This window comes from Elephantulus edwardii, unplaced genomic scaffold (genome assembly GCF_000299155.1).
Source record: "Elephantulus edwardii isolate Elephantulus edwardi_28Jun2011 unplaced genomic scaffold, EleEdw1.0 scaffold00193, whole genome shotgun sequence".
Lineage (NCBI taxonomy): Eukaryota > Metazoa > Chordata > Mammalia > Macroscelidea > Macroscelididae > Elephantulus > Elephantulus edwardii.
Window position 1 is genome coordinate 1,175,781 of NW_006399943.1, and position 20,268 is coordinate 1,196,048.

Below are 20,268 nucleotides of genomic sequence, written 5' to 3' on the forward strand. Positions count from 1 at the left end.
AAAGGCCTTTTCTCCTTCAGTCTACTCATCTATAAAATGGGGATAACATTAACATTGCTGAGTGCTTGAGTGGATTAGGTAATGTAGACTATACAGGGAGTCACTGTACCAAGAAGAACTGGCTGACACAGACGTATTTCAGGAAACAACTTATGTTCTAGAGACAATGGTGATAAAGGGGGAAGTTCAAGTTGCTCTGAAGGAATTGGCAAAAAAACCAAGGAATTGATGGAATACCAATGATATATTTCAACAAACAGATGTGCTGCCCTGGACATGCTCACCAGGTTGTTTCAAAAAATCTGGAGGCAACTACCTGGTCAACTGACTGGAATAGATCCATATTTAGTCTCACTCCAAAAAAAGGTGACCCAACAGAGCATGGAAGTTATTGAATGATATCATCAATATCACACGCAAGCAAAATCCTGCTAAAGATTATCCAAAAGCGACTGGAACAGTACCTTGACAAAGAACTACCAGAAATACAAGTTGATTTAGAAGAGGCCGTGGCAACTAGGGACATCACTGCCAATGTCAGATGCACCTTGGCTGAAAGCAGAGAGTGCCAGAGGAATGTCAATCTATGTTTCACTGACTATGCAAAGGCATTTGTGTGGATCACAACAAACTGTGGCTCACAGAGAAGAATGGGAATCCCAGAACACCTGGTTGTGCTCATGCAAAACCTATACTTGGACCAGGACGCAGTCCTCAGAACAGCAGGGGAAACACTGTATGGTTCAAAATCAGAGGAGTGTATCAGGGATGTACCCTGTCTCCATACCCTTTCAATCTGTATGCATAACAGATCATTTGAGAGGCTGGACTTTATGAGGAAGAAGGTGACATCAGGATTGGACGAAGACTCATCAACCACCTGCGATATGCAGATGACATAACCTTGCTTGCTGAAACTGAAGAGGACCTGAAGCACTTGTTGCAGAGGGTCAAGGACTGTAGTTTGTAATATGGATTGAAGCTCAACATCAAGAAAACGGATTTTCACCATTGGGCAATTGGCAGCATTGTGATAGATGGAGAAGAGATTGAGATTGTTAACAATTTCAGCTTACCCGGTTCCACAATTAACACTCTTGGCGCCAGTAGTCAGGAAATCAAAAGACGAATTGCATTAGGGGAAATGGTGGCCAGGGGCCTCTCCAGAGTGCTGGAGAGCAAGGATGTCAGTCTAGAGACTAAGGTGTGCCATAGTCTTCACAATTACTTGCTATGCATCCAAGAGCTGGACAATGACCAAGAATGACAGAAGAAGAACTGATGCTTTTGGAGAAGGATATCATGCTTGGAAGGGTTGAGGGACAGCACAGGAGAGGCAGACCCAGATGAGAGGGATTGACACAGTAACTGAGGTAATGACGGTAAGTGTGTCAGAGACAATGAGATCGGCTCAAGATGGAGCAAGATTCAGAGCTACTGTGCAAAGGGTCGCTATGAGTCGCAAGAGACTTGACAGCACATAAAAACAACAACAACATTTAGTATAATCTGGCTACACATTGCGCATTCATTGTTTTCACTGTTATTTGATGTTCCGACTTTATAGAAATCATTGCTTTAGATTTCCTTGTTTCTATGTTTAAAACATTTTAATAGATGTTCTTTTTCAAAGCAATTATAGGTTTTCAACAGAGTCTTTCAGAGACCGAGCAATCATGCTGCTAGTTACAACGATCTCGGAGTGGATTAGCTGGGGGCACAGCTGCCAGCTTCGGAGGAAGATGTGGCTTCCTCAGGAGGCTGGGGACATACCACCCTGCTTCCTTCTTGGGGCTCCGGCCATGAAACAATCTAGAAACAGCCATGGGATACAGCTAGAGGCAGGGAGCGTGGCCTTGGGGTGGGGTCACTAGAATGGGTGCCTAGGAGCCTCCACTTTGACCTCTACCCCAAGCAGCTGGCTTGCTTGCCGGCACTCACTCATTCCACAAACATCTGTGCTCCAACACTTTGTGCGCTGAATACTGGGGAGACTGTGGGGTCCAGAGATAGGCCCTGTCCTCTCAGTGCAGAGCCTGGAAGAGGAAGTGGACCCACTAGATTAGCAAAGAAGTACGCTTGGGCTGCAGTGGCCAGCAGCACAGCGAGGACACTGACCACAACACAGACCGTGACCTGGACCAGCCCTTCCTTCTCTAGAGCAGGAGTCGATGGGAAATATTTCCCCTGTGAGGTAGTGAGATCTGAGCTGAGAAGTCAAGGCAGAGGGAGCGTTAAATGGCACAGCCAAACCCAGCCCCCACTGCTGCAGAGTCAGCCCGTGGGGACACTCCGCTGGGTCTCTGAGGCTGTCAGTCCTAACAAGACAGCTTCATCTTTCTCCTGCAGAGAGGCTTGGGGGCTTGAACTAACAAGCTTTTCATCAGCAGCTCAACACATAACCTGCTATACCATGAGGGTTCCTAAGTGAAGAGAAGTGAAAATCTTTTCAAGTCTATGACAAAGTCAGATGTAAACATTAGGGAAGGAAATAGTCTTATCTTTAAATAGTATTATCTTTATAACTTTTGTTAAAATCTAAAATTATCCCGAAGTTGTTGTTGTTGTTATGTGCTGTTGAGTCCCTGTGGCTTGTAGTGAATCTAGTACAACAGCTCTGAACCCTTCCCCGTCCTGAGCCAGTCTCACGAATTCTGATACACCAACCTGCATTGCCCCAGTTACTGTATCAATCCATCTCATCTGGGGTCTTCCTCTCCTGAGCTGTCCTTCCACTCTTCCAAGCATGACGTCCTTCTCCAAAGAACAGTGCCTCCTGGCCATGTGCTCAAAGTATGTGAGACAGAGCTTCAAAATCCTAGCATCCAAGGAGAAACTTGGTTTCACCCTGTTCAAGAAAGACATATTTCTTTGGCAGTCTATTTATTGTATGTTCAAGACTCTTCACAACTCAACCATAACTCAAAGGCATCAATTTTTCTTCTGTCAGCCTTAGTCATTGTCCAGCTTTCTGATGCATAGCAAATAATTGCACAGACCATGGCTTGGACCAGGCACACCTTAGTCTCTAGACTGACATTGTTCCTCTTCAGTACTCTGGAGAGGTCTCTAACAGCAGATTTTCCAGTGCAATTTGTCTTTTGATCTCCTGACTGCTGGTGCCAAGAGTGTTGATTGTGGAGCCGAGCAAGTTGTGATTGTTAACAACCTCCATCTCTTCTCCATCCATCACGGTGCTGCCAATTGGCCCAGTGGTGAGAATCTATGTCTTCTTGATGTTACGCTTCGATCCATATTGAAGACTACAGTCCTTGACATTGTGCAGCAAATGCCTCAAGTTCTCCTCAATTTCAACAAGCAAGGTTGTGTCTTCTGCGTATCATAGGTTGTGGTTGAGTCTTCTCCAATCCTGATGCCACATTCCTCCTCATAAAGCCCAGCCTCCCGAATGATCTGTTCTGCAGCAGAAATCTCATTTTAAAAGCAACCCCATGAAAATGTAGAACAGAGCAACAAGTGCATTTCACAGCAACAAAAATGTTACTGGATAGGCTCAACAGCAGACTGACTATGACAGAGAAAATAGAATGCTAATCAATGGAAAGAAAGTTAGCTTCAAATTCTCCAACTGGAAGCCCTGAGAGGAAGGAGGACTTCAGAATTAAGAGCTACGGGGGCTTGTGGATAATATCAGAAGGTCTAATGCGCTTTGCATCAAGTTTCCTCAAGAGGAAGAAAGAGACTGAGGTGGAAAAACAAAACACACTTGAAAGAATGATGGCTGAAACGCCAGAAGCTTGTGACAGTAAATACATTTACAGGTGCAAGGTCAGACAATCTCCAACAGGACAATCTCAAGAAAACTCTGCTCACACACATCATAACCCAACTACTAAAACCCAAAGATGAAGAATTGGGTTTTATACTTTTAAAGGGTTGAGAAGCGAAAGAGGGAGGGTGGGGCTTAGAAGAGGGGGAGGAAGAGGAGGGTGAGGGACGAGAGGAAGCAGGGGAAGCAGAGACCTTTTCGTGACCCAGCACAAACTGAACCAAAGTTCCTACCATTGAGTTCTAATTCGCATCAGCCTCACAGGACAGACTAGAACTGTCTCACGTGTTTCTAAGACTGTGAATCTTTGTGGAAATACACCACTTCATACCCCATGGACTGGCTGGTGGGTCCAAGTCACTGACTCTTTTGATTTGTAACTAATTATTTTAACCACTGCACCACCAGGACCCCTATATGTGACCCACAAAAAGGGAAAAGATGTCTTTGAAGTGTGGTTTTGGTGAAGAGTATTTAATATTCCACGGCCTGTCAGAAAAAGGAGCAAATCCGTCTGGAAGAAGTGCACCCAGAGAGAATCCTCATTAGAAACTAGCATGGCGAGTCTTCATGTCACAAATACTGGGCCATGCTATCCGGAGGGGCCAGTTACTGGAGAGGGACAGCACGCTTGGAGAAGCAGAGGGTCAGCAGATGGGAGGCCTCTGCTGGACATGGGAGCCCTGGAGTGGTACCGACTACAGGAACAACAGTTCTTACCAAGTCTCCTCTCCTCTGATGGGTTAGAGGTAAAAACATGAGAGAAGGGAAAAAAATCGAGCAAAGACTAATCAAAACAAAGCACAAGGGGCTGTATTAAAATCAGACAGACAGTACTTCTGGACAGACACATAGAAAGCCTCCCAGGCAGAAAGAAGCTCCTGGCGTGAAGGTAAGAGTTAATTCAGCAGGAGTCCTCCCTAGTGTGTACACCTCTATTGACAGCCCCCAAATGCACCAGACACAAATGGATGGAACGGAGAGAAGAAATAGATAAATCCACAATTATATTTGGAGCTGTCGACGCTTCTTTCTCAGAAATCAACAGAAAAGGGAGACTGCCAATCAGCAGGTGTGTCAGACCTAACAACATTATCGACTGTGCCTCCTTGACATTTACCCACCACTTCTACCGACAGCAGCAGAACACTCACCCGGAGGGCACATGGAGCATTCGCCAGCATCGACCACATCCTCAACAACCAACAACAAGCATGTTCTAAAGAACTAAAATGACACAGCCTACGTCCTCTGGCCATGATGGACGTCGACCAGGCATCAGAAATAGGAAGATATCAACCAATATTTGAATCTAAACTATCAAAGACAAACCCACGACTACTGAGTCTATTCTCACTCCTGGTGACCCTCTAAGTCACTCAGACCACTCCTGGCGACCCTACAGGACAGGGTACAAGTGCTCTGTAGAGTCGCCAAGACTGTCGTCACTATAGCCAGAGCTCAAGGATGCGCATTTAAGGCAGGGAAGATGAAGCTTCGTCTCACAAAGGATGTCAGGAGAGACCAGGCTTTGGAAAGAGACATCAGACGGGCCAAAGAGAGACAGAAAGACAGACCTCTGACGAGATGGACGGCACAGAGACAGAAACAATGACTTGAGCAGGACCAAGATCAGGAGGCTGGAGCAGGAGAGGGCAGGGGTCAGAGCTGTTGTTCCCAGGCTCGCTGTGGGTCGTAGTCCGTTTGAAGGCATCCAAGAGCAACAAGCATCACAGAAGGAACTCAAGTGGTGTCACGTGTTACCTGCTGGACTGTGAACGAAAAGGCCCTCCATCGGAAGGAGAAAAATTGACAGTCTCCTCCTGTAAATGGATATAGCCTTGGGAGCCCACTGGGTGGTCACCAAACATTTATATACATGGTTAGTCGCCATCAAGTCATTTCTGTTCGGAGCAACTGTGGGTTGAAGAGCAAAAACTCCGTAGTTCCTTTGCCCGCCTCACTGACGAATGTTGTACTTAACTCCACTGTTGTGGCCTCCGTGGTCATCGGGTGGAGGGTTGTCCGGCCTCAGAACCGACCTGACAGACTGAGTAATCATTACAGAAGCAGACCGCCTCCTCTACCTCCCTGTGAGCTGGTGGAGGGTTTGAATCCGTGACTTTTCAGTTCTCAACTTAATCCGGTGCAACATCAAGGCTTCTTGAAGGGAAATAGCACACTTGTAAATAACAAAGAATCAAAGGAGTGTCAATTAAGTAATCAGAAAAGAAGAGTCTGTGCAAGCGGAAGAAAGTAGAAGAAATCAGAGAGATAAGAGGAGTATGGTTTATAATTGGGAAAACAATATTCATCCGCATGTGAAGGAATATATGCATTTTTACACGTTGCATGGAAAACTACTTAGTAGTAAAAGCCAGTTATTGATACTGCAATATGAATAAATCTCCAAGAGTTATGCTGAGAGAAAGTCAGACAAAAACCAAGATGAATCTAATACATTTTTATTAACACAAAATATTCTCTTAAAATGGAAATAACCTGTACTACCAGAAAACTGAGGGTAAGCCTGGGGCAAGATCTTAGTAAGGAAAGCAGTATAAAGAAACACGAAGAAATGACGTATCATCTAAAAGCTCAAACTTGTTGTTGACTTGACTCGGATTTATTGTGACTCTGAAGGGCTGAGTAGAACTGCCCCATAAGGCTTCCAAGATGGTAATATTTAGGGCAGGATGCTGCCACATCTTTCTTCCAGAGTATTTGCTGGGAGTTTCTAACTGCAGACCTTGTAACTGGCAGCCAAATGCACTAACCACTGTTCCACCAACACTTCTAGATACAGATATATTGCTGATGGGTTAGGCGCCTTCTAGTCCGGCCTCATGCCAGCAGAAGGAAGCAGGATCCAGTCCTGTGCCATTTTCACCATCTCTGGCTGCACCTGAGTTCATTGTGACAGTCGCTGGGTCAATGCATCAAGCTGAGGGTCTTTCTACTTGACAGTGACCTTCTACTCCACCAAGATACACCTGACCTGTGCTGTGATGTTTCTCAGCTGCTTCCTATGGACATGCACGTTGGATAGTGAATAAAGAAGACTGAGGAAGAGTTTATGTCGATAACTTCGAGCTGCTGTTGGCACAGAATGTCGAATGTCATACATCTGACCTGGGGACAATGCAGCCAAGGTGCTCCTTAGAAGCAAGGATGGGGACATTGGTCTCACATACTTTGGGCGTGTGGTCAGGAGGGATCAGTCCTCAGGAAAGGACATTATGCTGGGAGAGCTGGAAGGTCTGGAGAGAGAAGACCCCTAACAGACGGATGACACAGCGACTGTCACCGCGGGCTTGGGGACGGCGGAGATCATGAAGGTGGTGCCGGAGAGGGCAGGATGTCAACGTGTTGTCCATGGGGTCACTCTGAGATGAAGTTGACTTAATGTTGCCTGATAACAACAGGCGGCCCCAAGAGAACAAACACGTCAGTTTTGAAAGAAATAGAACCAGAACGTGCCTTCGAAGCATGTCACCAGGAAAGACCAATGTCTAAAAAAGAGGCAGCATGTTCGGTAAAGTTGAGGACCAGTAAAAGTGAGGAGAAAACCCTCATCAAAATAGACTGGCACAACAGGCAACCATGAACTCAAACACATCAACATCAGGGAAGACGGCATGTGATCCCTGGTAACGTTCCATTCTGTTATAATTAACGCCATTATGATTCAGTGGCAACTCGACAACAACACAATGGTAGAAATGTGGGTAACTTTTTCATTTTAAAATTTTCTTTCAAGGAAAGTTAACTGTTTAATAAAAGTTTACAACATTGTATTCTGGAGTGTTTAACACATATAAATGTGAAACACATGGCAACACGAAAGCAGAGACAACAGGGAGCACACGGGGGAGCACTGTGGGGGAACACGTGGGGAGCACAGCATGGGAGCACATGTGGGAGCACATATGGGATCACACTATAACATAATGCAGAATAGGGCAAGAGTCATAAATGCTACATTAAGTGGCACAACATTAATTTTAAGAACAACAACAAAACTGCGATGAATTAAGAATGCATATTTTAATCCCTAGCGCAAACACTGAAAACTACCTGTGAAGAGGGACAGTGAGTAAACTAAGAAAGCCTTAAAAGGGAAGACTAAAACGACTTTGAGTGTCTGATTTTCTTCCCCGGTAAGAGAAGGCAAAAACCAGAGGACCGAAAAAAGGAAAAAATGGAACATTAAAAACAAAGAGCAAAACGGTCGGCTTTAAACTCAATTACATCGATAATTATGTTAAATATAAGCAACTAACCATTCCAATTAAAATGTTAGATTATCTTTTAAATCTATACTGTCAGACTAGATTACAAAATGTAAAATCCAATTAAACACAAGATACAAGAAACAGTTACAGCACAAAAATACACGTGGAAAGTTAAAGGATACAAATTACTGTTTACTATGTAAATAGTAATGAGGTTGGTGGGCTACTTCAACAAGAGCAAAGAAAATAATACAAAAAGGAATGTCTGAAAATCTCAAAATCATGATTTGATGCTGGAGAAATTAGCACATCTTGAATAATTTGGTGGAAGCTTGTGCCTACTTTTCTCTACATTTCAGCCATATATTTCTGCCCCATAATATTTTACTATAATAAATCACAGCTATGAACATAACTAAAAATAAGGATGAAAGATTTTTTTAGGAAAATGTAACAACCAGCCATGGTATATGTATTTATTGTCAAACTTCAAAATGTGTGAAATAAAAACTTTAAAGACCAAAGGGAGGAAGAGGGTACTACGTTCACCAACATCTGCCAACATCTCTCCCTCAGCCAGGAATACTCAAATCAGACAACATCGATACCAAACTAAAAACCCTGAGCTTATTGCCGCTGAGTCACTTCTGACACCGAAGTCACAGGGCAGAGTGGGACTGTGTGTGCGGTTTCCGTGGTACCAATGCTTAGAGACACAGACTGCTTCATCATCACCTGAGAGCGGCTGGTGGGATCACATCATCAACCATGAACAGTTAAGAATCATAAAGAATCATAAATAGTAAAGAGCTAAGCCAAGCTCTTCACTTAGAGCTCCTTAAAAAGAAAGAAGGCTATACAATTTTAATATTACCAACACACTTTCTTTATTGATATTTACAGAACATGAACTGAGTCATAACAAAGTTTGGCTAACATTGAGAATGAGAATCCCAGAGTACTTAAGTGTGCTCGTGCAAAACTCATACCTGCACCAAGATGCTATTGTTGGAACAGAGCAAGGGAGCATCATGTGGTTTAAAATCAAGAAAGATGTCTGTCAGGGCTGTATGCTTTCTCCATACCTATTCATCTGTATGTAGAGCAAATAATTTGAGAAGCTGGACTCTACGAAGAAGCATGTGGGGTCAGGTCAGAGGAAGACTCAACAGCCTGCATTAAGCAGATGATACAACCTGGCTTGCTGAAAATGAGGAGGACTTGAAGTGCTGCAGAAGATCAAAGTTCACAGCCTTCCAAAAAGATTGCGCTTTGACATCAAGGAAACACAAATTCTCACCACTGGGCCAATGGGCATTATCATGATAATGGATGTTGTTCCGTGCTGTTGAATTGGATCTGACCAATAGCTGACACTCCAGTGAGTTTAAACAGGAAATGAATCTTACTGGAGAAGATTGTTCCTCTTCCTTCCTTGCAGCAGCTGGTGAATTTGAACTTCATGCCTTTGGGTTGGCAGCACAGCTCCTTACCACTAGGCAACCGCACTCTCCTAACATCACCACAGGTGAGAAAAGATTGACATTGTTAATGATTTCATCGAATCGACGGCACATAACAACAACAACAACAATGATTTCATCTCACTTGGGTCCACAATCAATACCCTTGGTGCTCGCAGTCAAGAGGACATACGCTGCATTGGGAGAATCTGTCAGACTTCTCCAGAACGCTACAGAGAATGATGTCAGTTTAAAAGAATAAGGCGCACATGATCTAAGCCACAGTCCTTTCTTGTTATGTATCTGAATGTTGGACAATAAACAAAAATGACAGAAGAAGAACCGATGTGTTTGACTTGTGGTTTTGGAGAAGAATATTGGCTATTTCATGGGCTGCTGGAAGAACAAACAAACCTGTCCTGTAGAATGTACAATCCTTGGAGGCAAAGACGGTGAAGCTTTGTCTCACATTCTTGTCCATGTTGTGAGAAGGGGCTAGTTATCGGAAAAAGACATCACGCTGAGAAAGATCCGTGTAGGAGAGGAAGACCTTTAACACTACGGACTGATGCAATGACTGTAAACACGGGCTCAAATGTATCAGAGACAATGAGGACGGCTCAGGAAGGACAGGGTTCAAGTCCATTCTTGACAGGGTTGCTGTGAGTTGTGGGCATGGTCGTCTAAGAACACCACCGCCCCTACCCCCACCCCCACCTCCAGTCACGACAAAACACAACTTTTTTTTCAAGTGCACATGGAATGTGCACCAAGGAAGAGCACATGTTGGGCCACGACATACTCCGAGAAATTTCAAAAGAGTGAAAACTTACAGAGCTCTTCTGAATCAACATACTACAATCAGATTGGAAATCAATGTCTAGAACAGCTTCCAAATATTTAGAAATTAAGCCACACATTTCTAACTAACACAGGGAACTATGACGACATAAAAAAGAATTAAAGTCCTTCAAATACAACAATACTGAAAATCTGACATGCCAAAATTTGTGAGCTGCAATTTAGAGAGATAGTGATAGATTTATATTCATATTGAAACAGAGAGAAATGATTAAAAAGTAATGCTATAAGTTACCACTTTAAGAAGGCAGAAAGAGAAAAGCAAATTAAGTCTCAGAAAGATAATACAAAAAATAATAAAGATAAAAGAAGAAATCAGTGGAATGAAGACAAAGCAATAGATTACTGTTAAAACCCCAGCAAACACTTGAGTTTCCAGCCATTATAAAGTAACAAGGACTCATTTCACTCTTTTGTTTAGACAACTAAAACTCACAGAATTATACCAAATAGAGAAAAGTATACTGATTGTACTAGAACTATCTCATAAAATAGAAAAAATGGTTTTAAAGATAGTTTAAATATACTAATTAAAGGGAGATTATATGGTTGCATATAAAACCAACATCTGTGATGTGGAGAAGGACCATCCTTCAAAAGTGAAAACGAAAAGCCGGCAGAAGGAAAATACACAAAACTTATATTAAATTTATTTATCTTCGGTATGGATTGAGACTCAGTATCAAGAAAACAGAGATTCTCACCACTGGGCCGATGGGCAGCGTCATAATGGATGGTGAAGAGATTGAGATTGTTAACAGCTTTAGTTTGCTTGGCTCCACAGTCAACACTCTTGGCACCAGCAGCCAGGAAATTAAAAGACATATTGCAATGGGAAAGTATGCAGTTAGAGACCTCTCTAAAGTGCTGAAGTGCAAAGATATCAGTCTGGAGAGTATGGTGTGCCTGATACAGGCCATGGTCTTTGCAATCACTTGCTATGCATCGGAGAGCTGGACAGTGACTAGGGGTGATAGAAGGAGAATTGATGGCCTTTGAGCTGTGGTGTTGAGTATTGTATATACCATGGACTGCTAAGAAAAATGAACATGTTTGTCCTGGAGAGGGTGAAGCCGGGCTGCTCCTTGGAGGCACGAATTCTGAAGCTTAGTCTGACATACTTTGAACATGTTGCGAGGAGGGACTAGTCCTTGGAAAGGGACATAATGCTTGGGAGGGTGGAGGGACAGCGCAGGAGAGGAAGACCCTTGATGAGATGGATTGATTCAGTGACTGGGATAATGGGGGCAGGTGTATTGGAGATAGTGAAATTGGCACAGGCTAGGGCAGAGTTTAGGGCTGTTGTACATAGGTTACTACGAGTCACAGGTGACTCGACAGCACATAACAACAACAACAACAACAACATAAAATTTTTAAAAATTAAATGTTAACATTAATAAAAAGAAAATTCAGTTAAAAAAGCAACAACAGTAAAAGCATTCATCTCCTTTAAGTAATAAGTGAGTTCCCTAAGGCTGAATAACACAAGCTAGACACCTGAAAAATTCATTTCTCTATGTTGAAGAGGACCAGGGGCACTCTGGAGGCCTTGTACGAGGAGGGTACACTGCTCACCTAAAGGCATTTCAAATCCTCCCACAGCTGGACGATCTCCTCCCATGCAAGTCACAGCCCTGGAAACCCAAATGAGTGTCAGCTATGAGTCGGTGCCTACTTGACAGTAATGCGAGAGAGAGAGAGGGGGAAATAAAATGAACAAGTAGAAAGCAGGCTTAAAAACATGGTACTATTTATAATTGTTCCAAAGAAAAGCAAACCTCACTATGAACCTAACAAAATGCAGATACGGTCTGTCGTGTGGAAAAGGATGAACTGCGGAGGAAAGGCGTTAAAGACCTAGTTCAATAGAGAAGCACAGTGAGCACATGGCCTAGAAGACACAATACGATTAAGACGTCAGGTCATTCAAAATTGATCCACAGAGTTAATGGAATTTCTACCAAAATTCCAGCAAGGTTCTTTAGGGATGGACATGTCGGTAGGTGCCGTTGGAGTTAATGGCATTTCTACCAAAATTCCAGCAAGGTTCTTTAGGGATGGACATGTCGGTAGGTGCCGTTGAGCTGTTTCTGTTTCCTTACAGTGAGAGTAGAGAAGAGGGGGCAAGAGGAGACCCAGCACAGGAGCCTACCCAGTCCTTATTTGAGGCCAGTGATTATGATTATTTACAGCCAAGGATCTCCTGAAGTGCCAAAAAGCAACAATGACAGTTTATAGGGTAAGGTGCACCTGATCCAAGTTGTGGTCTTTCCAATTGCTTGCTGTTGTTGTTGTTGTTAAGTGCCATCTTGAGTTGTAGACAACTCATAGTGACCCTATGAATGAAAGACCTGAACACTTGTATAACTTTCATCGTTTCTCCAAGTTCATAGAGTTTCCAGAGGCAAGCTATTTCGGAAGTGGATGCCACTCCTACTTCCAAGCTTGTTTTAATCGGGGAGCTCCACCCAACACTGTCCATCATGGCTAACCGTTAACGCATTTGACACATCAGTGTCACAGTGTTCAGCTTCACAGCAACCACGAGTTACCTCTGTACGGCAAATGGACAGATCAGTGCTGCAACACTTAGAAGAATTTCACCAAAAACAATTAATACCAGGCCTGAGGACTGCAGATTCAAATCACCCACCTTTGGCTTGGTGGCATAACTTTCTATCCACTAGGCCAACAGAGCTCTCTCTATGTTGCCATTATTGTTGTTGTTAAGTGCTGTCAAGTCATAGACAACGCATATCAACCCTGTTAATGAAAGACCTGAACACATGTATAACTTTCAACTGCTTGCTACACATCTGAAGGTTGGACAGTGAATAAGGATGATAGGAGAGGAATTTCTGTCTTTGGACTGTGGTGTTGGAGACGAGCACTGACTCTACTACGCCATGGGAAAAGAGCAAACCGATCTGTCTTGAACAAAGTGCAGCCCGGGTGCTGCTTAGAGACAAGGCTGGTGAAGCTTCATCTCACAGACCTGGTGCGCTTCTCAGGCAGGACCGTCCTTCGTAAAAGACATCACGATGGAAAAGGTGGAGGATTAGAGGAGAGGAAGACACTCAAGCACATGGGCTGACGCGGTGACTAGAGCTGTGGCTGAAGATCGAGAGGCGGGCATGGCGTAGAGTGAGATCCAGGTCTGTTGCTCACAGGGCTCCTATGAGTCTCTGTCAACTTGATGGCACCTAACAACAACTAGAATTATTCCGAAACATGGATTCAGAGTTTCCGGAGTTACTTCCTATGAAGTTCTAACCAGGGAAAGGAGTCAGCATGATGCAAAATTACCTCTGAATGGTCCAGGAGACAGTGATGTAGACAGAGGTGGCGTTGGCTAGCTCCTTGACCATGGCTTCCCGGTTGGCTGGGCTGATGCCCCACAGCAGGCTTGCGTGGCCTTTGACCTTGGCAAGAACAATGTCCTCTGGTCTGTAGTTCACCAGGAACTGCATGGCCGACTTGGGGTGACAAGGTGAGAAGATGCCCCACATTAGAATCTGACACCCCCCCGTCTGGTTTTACCTTTGTACTTCTTTCCTATTGGCTGACTTTGCATTGTCTGCGCCAATGTCGGGCCTTCTAACTACTGGAGTGTCAACATGGTCTCGTACCAGGAGGGGACACGAAGCAGGGGTGGGATGTCCCTGGGCCGGGGACACTCACCGGGTAGAGAGCATACTGCTGGGTGAGCTGGTCATAGGCCACGTCCGTGAAGGGGACCAGATTCTGCTGCTGAGAGCTCATTGAGAACAGGGTCTGGGGACACACATGAGTAGGGGAGCTGGTGAAGGGGACGCAGAGGGGCAGGGGACGCAGAGGGGCAGGGGACGCAGAGGAGCAGGGGACGCAGAGGGGCAGGGAAGGGTGTTTTGCTCTGAGGAATCCTCCCGGCTCTCTGGGGCAGAATGTGTCTGCATGAAGCCCACATGCTGGCAGGAGCCGGTTGGAACTGGTGGGTAATGAAGTGGAGGGAGGGGCAGGGTGTGTGGGCAGCAAGAACAAAGGTCAAGGGGCCCTCAGAGCTCAGAATCTGCCCACGGCGCCAGCCACCCACCACCTCTGTTCCAGCTACCTCATAACCATTGATGGCGATCTTGATAGACACGTCCAGGGGCTGGTTGGTCACGCCGCCCACCGTCTTCAGCAGGGACATGAAGACCAGAGGAAACCACATGAGGAAGATTAATGCAAGCGTGATCACACCACCAACTCCATACTTGACAGCCTTCTTCTTCCTCTGCCCTGGAGGCTGAGGGTATTTCTGCAGAAGAAGGACAGGCCAGGTGCTGTGCTCTTGGGGAGGACAGATGTGAACTCAAGGCGAGAGGCAGGCTGGAGGAAGACCCTTCAAAGATGATGGAAGGCAGCTGATTCTGGAAACGGCTGGTGGGTACAAGCACTAGGGTTGAGGGAGTTGGATTAAGGTTCCTGACCTGCAGTGCTCCTACCTGGCCAAGGCACACAGCCACCCTGAGTTCTGCTTCCTTGTCTGTAAAGAGGGGACTAAATGGCACCTGCTTCATTGGAGGTGTGAGGACTCAGGGCTTTTTGAGGGTCTGGTTGGAAACAGCAGATGGTGGATGCCATGGATCCAAGACTCACTCTAAGCTCAGGAGAAGCTGAAGTGGCCCCACTGGGAGCCAAGCCGCCTGGTGGGTCTCATGGGACAGCAAAGTCATTGTTCTAGAGGGACAGGTTTTGAATAAGGAAAGAGGCCCTCCACGCCTGTAGGGCACCTGAGCAGCCCCCACACCCACCTTCTCCGACTCCCGCCAACACTTCATGAGGAAGATGTCTGCATACAGGTCCTCGAGGCAGACCCAGTTGGATAGGCTGAGGGCAGTGTCAGTCCACATCCAATCGACCACAGCCCGCAGCTCCAGGAGGAAGGGCACGCAGCGGAACCTGCAGCAGGAGAGGCCGCCAGGGGGATATAGGCACCGGCCAGCAAGAGTCCACCTGTCCATCCACCCAGCCACAGGTCACAGCTCATTATGGTGACTGGAGAGGCCACCAGGAGGATATAGGCACCGTCCAGCCAGCCAGCCACAGGTCACAGCTCATTATGGTGACTGGAGAGGCCACCAGGAGGATATAGGCACCGTCCAGCCAGCCAGCCACAGGTCACAGCTCATCACAGCTTCCTCCCCCAGCTGTGCCATCTAGCTCACCTCGCTCATCATCTATTCATCCCCCCCACCCTCTGAATATTTCTACCAATGCAACCATGTCACCACATCCAATACCCCAATGAAGCCCATCATCTGAGGCACTTCACCACCCCATCATGTGATAGGCTGCAATCACTCCACCATCTAGAACTCTTCTAAGACCTTATTTGCTCAATCTCTTCCAATCCCTCCAGCCCACCACCCCTTCCTCTCCACTAGCTACCTCCCTACTCCCTCCCTTCCAGCATCCCAACCACCTATCATCTTCACCTGCTGAACACCCCTCCCTTCCACCTGCACTACTCCATCTCTCGGGCCACAACCACCTACAGTCTGCTACCACTATCTGTACCCCCACTACTCCTGCTACTCATCTACCTGCACCCCATCCATCCCTCTTGCCCCACCTCTTCAACCTTATTTCCCCAAACCACTCCCACTCCCCCCACCCATGCCATCCCACCATCTGATAAACCCTGACCATCCTGACCACCCCAACTCCTCCCCGTCTCATCAGCTCCATGCTAAATATTAAGGATACGTGGATAAACAAGAGAGACAGCACATTCTCGTGGGGGACACAGCACTGTCAGGGCCTGTGAGCAGGCCATGAGGGAGTCTTTATGCTGAGGCCTGAGGGACAAGCCGGAGAGAGGGGACTTCGGGAAGGGGTTTGGGGTGGGAGGGATGAAGCATTCCCAGCACAGCAGGGCCCAGGAAGAGGGGTAGAAGGGAGCTGATAAAGCCGTTTGAGGGGCCTGGAGGGAGAGGCGGTGAGGAGGGGCACATAGAGAAGCCCGTGACTGGCTCATTACGGCTCCTCACCCTCTCTCAGAGGTTCCTCCCAGCCCTGGACCGGGGCCCCACCTGTCCCTATCTCAGAGACGCCCTGGTCAGCACAAGCTTCGTGAGGCAAGCAGAGAGAGGTTGCACACAGGGGGGCCTGGGGCACGTAGGACTCCACGAGTATGCACACAGGCTGGGACGTGCTGTGCTCTCCACTCTCGGGGGACTCTGGGGCCGACAGGAGTCTGCTCTGCTTGGGGACCCATTGCAGTGACCACATCCTTGCCCTGTGGGTGGATTTCGGTCACCTGCTCCTGGGGTCAGCTCCCACTCACCCTTTGAATAAGACAAAGTTGAGCAGGTTGAAGTTCTTGGTGAGGAAGTTCCCAAGGATGCGGTTGGGGTAGCCACACTTGATCTGATAGGCGGACAGGCCAAAGTAGACACACTTTACTACGTACCAGAGCTGAGCCACGTAGTTGAGACTGAACCGCCTGCAAATGTCCAGAGAGAAGTCAGTGGCCCTGGTGACCAGTGACCCCATGCACATCCCTCCCGGGACCTGAAAGAGGGGCCGCTGCACAGGGCTGTCAACTCGCCCTGAAGCCAAGGCCGCGCACCCGGCTCCCTGGGCCAGGCGGAAACAAGGACCATTATGTGAAGAATAATTGAAGCCAAGGGAGAAAGAAAAACACCTTTTCCAAAGGCTGTGATTTTCAGGTGGCCCTAGGGACGCCTAGCTCCTTCTGGCTTCCTGAATAGGACGCGTTTTTACTTTTATACCCTCATCTATTTTTGACAAAGGAGCTGCAGATGCTAGAGCCTCAGCCGTCTCCAAGCCCCCGTCTCCTGACTGCTGACTCACTGAGATAATCCTCCCATCTTCCCAGTGGGCAAATGGCAACCAGCTCGTTCAAGGACGTGGGCATAACAGGTCCAGCAACAGTTGCAAAAAGAGTGACTTCCTGAGGAAGTAATGTGTTAGGTGTCAGGTAGCTAACCTAAAGGCCAGCAGTTCGAATCTACTAGCTCCATGACAGAATGATGGGTCATCCACTCCCATGAAGACGCACGTCCTCAGACACCTGGGGGTCAGTCACTGTGGGTCAGCAGGGGGCATGTTATTGTTGCTAGATGTCGTCGGGTGCGCCTCCCAGCGACCCTATGGACACAGCCCTGAACCCTGTCCTGTCCGGTCCCGTCCTCACCATCTCTGACACACCTGAGCCCAATGTCACAGTCACGGTGACAACCAACTCATCTCATTGAGCATCTTCCTGGTTTTAGCTGCCCCTCCACCCTCCCGAGCACGATGTCCCTCATACCCAAAGTCTGTGAGACGAAGCTTTGCCGTCTTTGCCTCCAAGAAGCATCCTGACAGCTCTTCCTCCATGTCTGCCTGTGGTCAAAAACCTCACAGAGAGGTTCCTGGGGTCCCCCTGGGGTGGGTCAGACACCTGCTGCTATGGGGTACATAGAGCTTGGGGGACAGAGGCACATGTCCTCTTGTGGCCCTCTCTGACTGGTCAGATGGGCCCTGGACATCCAGCCACTTCCCTGACAGGCCTGCGGCCTGTTGTTTTTGTGGGTAACGAGCAAGGGTGGGTTGAGGAGACTCAGGTGGTCTGAAGCAGCCCAGCCTCAGGTGACACCCCCAGGCTTCCTTGCGGGGCCCTGGGCACTGCCCGGACTCTGTTTCCAGACTGCTGGCCACTCGATCCTTTGAGGAATTGAGGAAATGCTGCCTTCCTAAGTGGCAGCTTGCTTTCCTTCTCTGTGGGGGCTGAGGGGGGAGTGACAAGGGGGTAAGGATACCTCTCAGTGACCCCAGGAAGGATGAAGAAGAGCCAGAAGTGGACGCCGAAGACAAGCAAGACCTGGAAGGCACACTTTCCGAACAAGGTCTTCCGCAGGTAGAGGGCACGGTCCACCAGCATTGTCCCAAACTGCAGGAGCACCATGGTCAGGAAGGCCTCGGGCACCTTGTCCTCGGCCAGTGACTCGGCCAAGTCTGCCGCTGAGTACTTCTGCCGGGGCCAGAGAGGCGGCTCAGGAACAGCTCCCGTCTCCAGGGTGCTCTAGGCCCACATCACAGCCATCCCCCACTTCCATGGGCCACCCCCTGCTGCACCCCAGCCTGTTCCAGGGTGCCCTTCTGACTCCTTCTGGCCTCAGGGTCCACGTCCTTACACCCACTGCCTGCTTTGCCCTGCATTTGGAGGGGTTCCCCCCACCCCTGGATTGGATTCCTTAAAGGCCTCACTCAGCTCAGACCCAAGATTCTCCCTCCCCTCTTCTAACCACTCGACCACTTCACACTCCAGGACCCTGCCCGGCCTCCCGAACCCGGGGTGCAGACCCCCTCTGTAATGAGTAGAGTTCACTTCATACAAAGGTGTTTTAGCCCCTCCCATGAGGACCTCCCCACACCCATGACCCGGACACCAGGCAGGGCCCAGTCCCTGAGACCTGGGGCTGAAGCGGACTCTGTGTCCTCCCCTGTTCCCATCCACCTCCTCTGACTGCTGGGTACAGAGTGCTGAAGGCGCTGGGGGACATGAGGCTAACAGTCCAGCCCCCCTCGGGCACATGCCCCAGCCCTTGATGAATTCTCAACGGAGGCTAGAAGCCCTGGCGGGGAAGAGGCGGTGTCTGCAGAGCCTCGAAGAGCCTCATGCAGCAGCTCACGGATGGACGGTGGCTGTGCCACACTGTCGGCCCCATTTGTGACCAGCTTTCACCTTAATTAGTAGGAGCCTTTCTCAGAAGCAATAAAACCACGGCCCAGCCCACTTGGACGGCCAGGAAGGCAAGAGCCATTTCAGTAATGGAATCAGTGCAATTGCTATTCTGGAGGGAGAGAGAAAGACCACTCTCTGCTATTAGGAAAGCCAAGGCCGATGCTACCCCTGTGGACCGGCTGGTTATTAAGGGTAACTGATGGCTGCCCCACCTCCAGTCACAGGGCAGCTGCAGTGCCATGAATCCAAGGATCCCGGGCACAAGGCGACGTGCTGGGCTCAGCAGTTCCTGCAGACGGGGTGCCTGGGGCTGTGCACACTCACCCCAAAGGCCCAGTACCCAAAGAGGACTATGGCGAAGTTGAGCACCTCCACCAGGAACGTGAGGGCGTACACGTCGCACACTGGACTGGCGTCGGGGTGGGTCAGGTTGTAGAAGAACTGGTGAATGGAGTGTATCACCTGGAGAGATCTGCACGGGAGATGGGGAGGGTGTGGTTCAGCCCTCCCAATGAGGTGAACTTCAATCTCAGCTCCATCTGGAAGCTTCTAGAAGGTTGTTGTGGCTGACTTCCTGGTCTAACAGATGAGGAAGCTGGTGGCAACATTCAAAACCAATACTGGCAAAGAACACAGGCAAGCATCTTCGGTGTTCAAGGACCAGCCTCCGAGTGGATGTCATTCATCCTCCTCATACGCCTTCATTACTATCCCCAGGTGCACTGCCCATGGCCAAAGCCTGCAACTCTAACCGAGATCTCATCACAAGGCAAGTCAAGATGCACCCCTGAGAGTGACTCGATGTGGTGCGGGGAGAACCTGGTACTAAGCATCCCATTCTGAACTTCAGATTCTTCCCCAGCAAGATGATACCAAGGAGTCTTGGCCTCACCACACCATGGGGTGTCTGCGAGGATAAAGTGCTAGACTGGATGTGACCCAGCACTGGAAGTGAGAAAGCTTGGTGCACATGTTTGATTAGCTATGATACAGAGGGAAATCCCACAGGGACAAGTAGGTAGATAGAGAGCTGGAGCTGGGGAGGTAGAAGGATGGATGGATGGGTGGACAGAAGGAAGGAAGGATGATGGAAGGAAGGAAGGAAGATGGAAGGAAGGAAAGAAGGAAGGAAGGAAGGAAGGATAGATGGTGAAAGGAAGGAAGGAAGGATGGATGATGGAAGGAAGGAAGGTAGGAAGA

General features: G+C 47.9%; 1 pseudogene; it reads right to left on the minus strand.

Annotated features, from left to right (window-relative positions):
- Positions 1–20,268, minus strand: part of LOC102858699 — an 88,701-nt pseudogene that overhangs the window by 3,492 nt on the left and 64,941 nt on the right.